Raw genomic sequence first — 7,680 nt, 5'->3', positions numbered from 1 at the left:
AAGAGGGAAAGAGAGAAGGAGAGAGATTGGGAGGGAAGGAGGGAAAGAGAGAGGGAGAGGGACAGGGAGAGGGAGAGAGAGAGAGAGAGAGAGAGTTGCTGGCGCGCAGCGGGAGAGGGCGCGAGGCACTAAGGGGGAGCGGCGGGCAGAGGAAGGCGGGGCAGCGGGCAGCGGCGGGCGGGCTGGGAGGGGCAGAGGCTCGAGCTCTGCGGTGACACTAGGAGCCAGCTCACACTCCTTGCCCGGAGCGGCGAGAGAGCAGAGCTTAGCGAGCCGCGTCCGAGCCGCCGCCTCTGTCGCCCGTGCACCGGGCTCTTCCTTTGAAGCCGGCGCCGGCGTTCAGCGAGCCAGCCGGTCCGGGAGTGCCAGCTCTACGGGCGCATTGAGTGTCGTCCTGCCACCCAGCCCTTGCGTCCGCCAGCGCTATCCCGCGACCCCCTGCCCGGCGCCGCTGCCTGCACCACTTCGCCGCAACTTCTGCGGCCGCGTGTCGCCGGCCTTCTGCCCGCCTTGGAAGTTTGCAGCGCCCGCCACAAAGTTGGGACACTTGGGCATTAAATTTTGCCCTAGAGTGCAGGTCCCTTCTGTTCGTGGATCCTGGTACTTGACATCTTGGTGGGATCCCGAGACCTGGGCTTTTTCCTCACACCACACCCCCGGGGAGAAAAAAAAACAACCAAACTTTCCTCTTCCCGCTAGAAAAAAAACAAATTCTTTAAGGTAAGGAACAAGATCGACTCAATCGTCGCCTCCCCGGCGCTTTCGTGAGCCGGTGCGGACCTGACCGGACCGCGTTTGCACCTACGGGCTAGTTTAAGGTCCGGGTTGAGGTGCATCCTCACACTGGGAAGGGAGCGGTCAGAGGCTCTCTAGAACACGGACATGGGCAGCGCTCACTGGGCTTGTCTGGTCGGTCTGTGGCTGGGTCACAAATGTATTAGGTAAACAGACAGCGCCAGTGCTGGGGCGATGGACACGCTGCGTGGGGCTGGAGTGGGTCCCCAGAACCACCAGCTTTATCCTAGCCCTGCCTAGACACTGACTTTGACCTGCTGGCGGTGGGCTCTTGCTTCTCTCCCCGGGTTCGAAGTCCTCCTCCACTACTACTTCTGCGGGACTGGGTGTTGGGGCGGTAGATTTTCGGGGGCACTAGCATGGGTCTGCGAAGCTTGCAGGATTCGCGGAGTGGAGCATAGAGGTGGGCTCCCTGCAGAGGGTGGCTGCGAGGCGGTGGCAGGAATCTTCTGGGACTAGCCAGGGACGCCGCGCTCTCCTCATTTGTCTTCTGCCACGCAGACTAGCATCCTTAGAGAAACTTCCCTAAGCTGGGTGGTCTAGGTCTGGCTCCTACTTTCCTCAGCTTAGCAGAGTAGCTACGGAGGTCGGGACACGGTCCCGCCGCCGCAGCGGCCACCTTGTGTGGTGACCTCTATAGTGTGTGTGCCAGGCAGAGCTCTCTAGTCTCAGCCACCTTTCTCCTTGTCGCGCCCGCAGGGAGCTTCCTGAGTTAAAGCGCTAAGCTTCCAGACCGGCTCCTCTCTTCCCAGGCGCTTCCCAACTGTGATTTGGGGTGCTCTTTCATTTTGTCGCTCAAGCTTCATTCTCATTCTTTCTCTCTTCTCCGTCTCCAGCCGAGATGTGAGAATTCTTGAAGTCGGTTGCTTCTGCTGCAGTAGGGTGGCTCGAAACTGGCTCACCCCAATCCCTCACAGGTCACCGCCCTCCTCCTTGTCCCTGCAGAGCGCAGTCCATTATCTGCTCTGGAGACCGTTAGCTCTCTGAAAGCAAGACCCAGAGTGGGAAAATGAACCTTCGAGAGTCTCTAGTTTTAATATATATATTTAAAACAGAGTTCTTTTAAGTACCTTGGGGTGGTGGTTTGTTTACTACTTTCTTTTAGTCCTGCTAAATCACAAGGAATGTTTATTTGTCTTGAGCTTGGTGTCTCCTACACGTTACCTTCTCATTCTCTCTCTACCCCTCCCCCTACTTGCTTTGTAGCCCTCTTTTTCAGGTTTTTTTTTTCTTTGAAGAGGTCTCCACTCCTCCCCATTTCTTCCTACCAGGTTACTGAGTGCCTGTGAGAACTTGGGGAGGGGGGTCATCAACGGTAATAAACAGGACCCCCACACCATTCCCTGCCTCTTTCAAGCAAGTAAAACCCTCCGCGAGCTCACAGAAGTGGAGATAAAACAGATAAAACACCCCTCCCTCCCGAGAGAGCAGTTGCTGAGGATTGGATGCTGCGTTTGAATTGTTTTATTATCCTGAAAGAGAGATGGATGTATGGATGCCAGAGGCGGTGCGCGTTCGGAGCAGAGTGTGCTGGGTGCGGTCGGTATTTATTATTATTCATTATTAAGTATTAAGAGTGCTAATAGGGCCATCACACCAGCTGAAGTCTGTGTTTACACTCACTTGGTTTTATGTCAGTCTCCTATTACAGTGGTTTCCGAAAGTGCCAACACCACAACTGTATTCATTCCCCACACTCATTCCTCATATGGGATTAATCAAACTGTCAAAAAAGATACTGTCATTTTACCAGTTTTAACTCGGGAAGTTGTAGAGGGTTGCAACCTTATGAAATGTCATTTTCATCGCTTTGACTTTTCAGAGTTTAAAAAACTTGGCAACATAATTAATTATGGTCCCAATTCCCATTTTCAATCTAAACCTATATTCAGGATTATATTAAAATATCCTATCATTCATTCTCTAAAAGCAACTCCTCTGAAATTACATTCCAATTTGGGGGATGGTGGGACAACTGGGAATGTTCCCTCCCCCAAGTTAGAGATTAGTACTGTTTCAAATTTCCATCAAAAACTCTTCTTCCAGGGGTTGGAGTGATGTCTCAGAGGTTAAAAGGTTTTAATGCTCTTGCAAAGGACATTAGTTCTGTTCCAGCACCCACAGAGATCAACTCACAACCCCCTGTAAATCCAGCTGTGGTTGGCACCTGCACTTCAGTGCCTGCACACTCATGCACATGTGGCGCGTGCACACACACACACACACACACACACACAGAGGGAGAGAGAGAGAGAGAGAGAGAGAGAGAGAGAGAGAGAGATAAAACTTTAAAACTCTTTTTCACTTAGAGCCATTGCCCATTTCTTCTCTGCACAGCTTTTTCCGTGACTGTCCTTAATCTTCACCAGACCCTTGAAACTCACTCGCTTGCAACTTTGTATCCCTATTTTTATTTTTATATCAGAACCTTTTATTCATTAAACTTTTATGTCAAAGAATCAGGCAGCAATACTCTTTTAATTAGTAACCATCATAAAAAAGAAGCTAGAACTCTTTAATAGGCCTAAATTGTTATGAATTATATGTGGCTTATTATGCATTTATTTCAGTATAAATAAAAGCATCCTTTAATCACTTGCACACACAGCTTTTATCTCTGAAGATGTAACAAAATGTGTAATTGCAAACCATCCTTGTATGAACAAGGAATGCCTGGCTTTTAGTTTATTTGTCCTAGGTCTTAGCATCCATGTGCTAAACTATAAATCTTAGAAAAAAAAAAACCTCACATCATAATTTTGTCATATGGTGCAAAGGAATTTAACATCCTAAGCAGCTAAAACAGGTCATCTTCATGTAATTTAGAGACTTTCCATTGACATCATGAATTTGGCCTTTCTGACTTTAGGCTTTCTCATATGGACTTATGAAGCAGACTCTCCTTGTAGTGGGGAAAACTATGTATTTTAAAGCTCTAACAAAATATTTGCAATGAAAGAAAGGTCTCAGTGTAGTTTTCTTAGCAGTTCTATTTTGCCTAACCAGAGATCAGAATGCTCTATCTATTTTAAAGCTGGCTATCATACTCCTCCAACCCCCAATGACGTTGGTGAGAACGAAAGCTTTTCAGGTTAACATAAGAACAGATTTTGAATAGATAGCAGAAAGCAGAAATGCCATGTGAATCCCACATAATTGCACAGATTCTATTATTTTATTGTCTTGTCCTCAGTTTCCCTGTGATGAGATGCTTTATGCTGTCTCATAAGTGTTCATTTTCTCCTTGTTTTCTTGTCATGTCTTAATGGAGGAACTATAACCCACAGAGGCACACACTTACAGAATAGTCCTTTCTAATCACTAGGAAGAACGTGTCTGCACAGTTCCTTATGCTGCTTCAAAGGCACAGTCATTCTCCAGATTCATTTCTAGGTTCTCTAAGTTATTTTGGAGTGATTATTCTGAAAAACATAATTTGTCTATCTTCTGTTGTCTCATTCCCTGGTTAGTAGACACAGCACAGATGAGTTGTTTAAAAATTAACAACACACAACTTTGACTTCCAAACAGATTTTAAAGCACAACTCTGCTAGTATTTAAATATTACCTTAAAAAACACTCAATATTAAGACGAGAGAGATGAGTCAGTGACTAAGAACACTTGTTGCTCTGGCAGAGGACCTGGTTTCAGTTTCCAGAACCCGCCTAGTGGCTCACAACTGTTACGATTCTCTGTCTATGGAATCAGATGCCTTCTTTTGACCTCCGAGGGCACGAGGCACATATGTGGTGTGTATACAAATGTATAGGCAAAACTCTCATAAAATAAATACTCGTAATAATACTCCGTGGTTTATGCCTTGTGTTCAGATAGTTTTTATTTCTTCCTTATATTATTAAAAGTGGTGGGAACAAAAGACAAATAAAATGGCAAGATGTATAGAGTCAAACTTCTTTGTTGATTTCCATCTAGGAAGAAAACTAAATTCAGGAAATATAGTAGGTTTCTGTCTTGCACAGTAGCACATAGACCATAATCTCAGAGTGTGGGGCATAGTATTGCAGTGTCTTTGCGCACGTTCACATATCGATTGACACGTCAAAGATAACACCTGGCACTTGTAAAGAGCTTCATTGTAAGCTGCTCACCTCTTCAATATTAAATTCAGAGAGGCCAGACCCATATCTTTCCTCTCCCTTTACAGTCTAATAGTAATAATAATAATAATAATAATAATAATAATAATACCTGCAAAGACCAACTTGACAAATCTCACTCTTCTGAGAGATTTGAAAAGCATAAATTGTATACAAAAACATAGATATCACACATATTTTTTTGCTCCTTTTGCTATTTAGAAATTAGGAGTAGAACATCTGATGGGTGCAGAGAAAGAGGAAGCATAGCTCTGTGTCCTCATCCTGTTAGGATGAAGGAACAGGTCTGACCACAGCATAGCTGAACCGTGGGCCCTGCAGCAATGCCATTGTTGCCAAGGCACTCACGGAGCAAGGCTCCATCTAAGCTTCACTCTAAATCCTGTGGTCCTCAGTGCTATAACAAAAGCATGGAGAGCTCAGGATTTCATCTTGTTATTCTTTCAACCTTTGGGAATTGATTTTAGGTCATTGGTGAAATTGAGTTTTTTATTTGAGTTTTTTATTTGTCAAGTTTTATTTCCTACTGAAAATTTGGATGACATCATTTTATTTGCATTTACCATTTTACATATTTTTCTGAAGTGTATTAGATTCACACGTTAAAAACTCTGAAACAAGTATCTCCTTTATTTTTATTTTCTTTTACTAAGTTATTTGTTTACTTTACATCCTGATGGCAAGAAACATGTTACAGTCACCAAAGTAGTAAAACGTAAATAGTTAACTTATCAAACATCTGCTTTAGTTTTCTTTGGAATAATATGCAGCCCCTTTGTTGGTTGAGAATGGTAAAAGACTTTTAAAAATAACAGGTTAGTATAGTTTGGAAGACCTTCAAATTTTGATTATGCATGATTAGAAATCAACTCATTAAAGTGAAATTCTTTGACACTGTGTAGCATGAAAACATTTAAACATGGCCAAATTACAAACCTGTAATTAGGGGCTGGACAGGCACGGATAGCTGCTTCCTAACTGCAACAGTGTCAGCTGGTGTCACAGACAGAGGAGATGCACTAAAGTTCAGTCAAGCTCGTGTCATTTACTCCAAGAGGACTCCAGGTGAATGCTGTCTTCCAGCTGCCATGTCTGAAACACAGACTACAGTTTAAAGTCACGCTAAAAATAATATAGATGTATTTAAGTGTACATTTTATCCATAAGTAGAAGTCAATATTTCTGGTAACTTCCCTAAATGGCCTTGTGGCCTTATCTACAAAGATGGAGATAAAATGAAACAATAAATAACCATTTTTCTTCATTTTCTTTCCTTTTTTTCTTTTTGTTGTTGTTACTTTTGTTTGTTTTGTTCTGTTTTGTTTTGTTTTGTTTTGTTTTGTTTTGTTTTGTTTTCGAGACAGAGTTTCACTATGTTGCCCTTACTGGTCTAAATTTGCTATATAGACCAAACTGTTTTATAAACTCACAGAGACCCATCTGACTGTCTCCGGAGTGCTGAGATATAGGGGCCTGTACTGCCATTCCATGTCTGGCTGAAGTTTTCTTTTTATAAAATAAACAGTAATCTCTGAGCTCATAATGATAACAAACTGTAGAATATTATTGTTCCTTGTTTTAGCAAGGTCTAGTCCCACTTTTAAATTATAGCATAATAAATGAACAAAGTGTTATACTTAGTGATATTCAGATCATTGGTAAGGATAGTAAGTGGTTTTCTATTTACTGGCAGTAGATATGTTTGAGAAAGAGTGCTAACTTTAAAAGGCCTATTTGTTTAGAATTGGTGGTTTCTCCAGCTTAGAAGCAGCAAGTGTCAAGAGACTGTTGGAAAATAATAGTTACAGTGTATAGAATATTGTGGTAAAATGCAATCCACAACCTACTTACACATCTTGGAGTACTGATGACTGTTGAGTTGACATTATACAAGTCAGTTTGCACAGTATAAACATACACGATCTATCTTTGCTTTAAAATTCATTTAAAAACCCATATAGTAAGTACAGTTTCAATGGTAAGGATACAGCAGCGTGTATGTCTTCCCATAGCTCTAAATGCTGTGTGCTGGTCAGTGTCATTCAATGTAAACATTCACCAGACTTCATTATCAAAAGCTTTGGGTTGGGATAGATTCTGACATTTGTGGACCAACTAATTAAAGAGACATTTATTGCCACAATGGTGACAAAGATCAGGGGCAGGAGGTTGGCTCCCTGCTGGTCAACTGGTTTCTTTTTTTTTTTTCTTTTTCTTTTTTTTTTAAATTCCTTTGCTTCCTTCTATAAGCTTTATTGGTGACTGTTCAAAGTTTGTGGAAATCTGCAATCAAAATTTAATGTTTTTATAACGGAAAAATGAAACTGCTTCTTAAGTAGCTATCAACACCATTGGTAGCAGGATTCTCCCTTAACAAGTGAGCTACATGGTAGTGATGTGAGGGAAGTGTCCCTGCCCAGCTGTTATCGAGATGGAGCTGACAGAAAAAAGGCTTTTTTACTAATTTAAAAGGAAAATTATTTTTCAGGGCCTTCTATAAAAGTAAAAATGCCCCAAAAGTAACAATAAAATTATTCCATAATTATAATTATAAAAATTATAACCTAAGATTTTAAAAGATAAAACTAAATAAAAAAGAGACCAATATAACACTGAAATTCAGGGAAATGAACATATATGCATATGTATATATATTATATCCAATACATATACATGCATGCATGTCCTAAAGATTTTTCTTTTTCTCTTTCTTTCTTTCTTTCTTTCTTTCTTTCTTTCTTTCTTTCTTTCTTTCTTTCTTTCTTT

The 7,680-nt window shown here is 42.0% G+C and overlaps 1 protein-coding gene across 1 annotated transcript in view; it reads left to right on the top strand.

Moving 5' to 3' along the window:
- Positions 1 to 237: 237 nt before the first annotated feature.
- Positions 238 to 7,680, top strand: part of Ndnf (neuron derived neurotrophic factor) — a 42,822-nt gene continuing 35,379 nt past the window's right edge. Inside the window, exon 1 of the mRNA XM_028782468.1 lies at positions 238 to 720. The gene's annotated coding sequence lies outside the window, so the exon portion shown is untranslated. The remainder of the gene's footprint in view (positions 721 to 7,680) is intronic.

The sequence above is a fragment of the Grammomys surdaster genome, unplaced genomic scaffold (genome assembly GCF_004785775.1).
Source record: "Grammomys surdaster isolate TR1022 unplaced genomic scaffold, NIH_TR_1.0 752, whole genome shotgun sequence".
In the NCBI taxonomy this organism is placed as follows: domain Eukaryota; kingdom Metazoa; phylum Chordata; class Mammalia; order Rodentia; family Muridae; genus Grammomys; species Grammomys surdaster.
The sequence above is the reverse complement of the archived record's forward strand: the minus strand, read 5'-3'. Positions and strand labels throughout refer to the sequence as shown.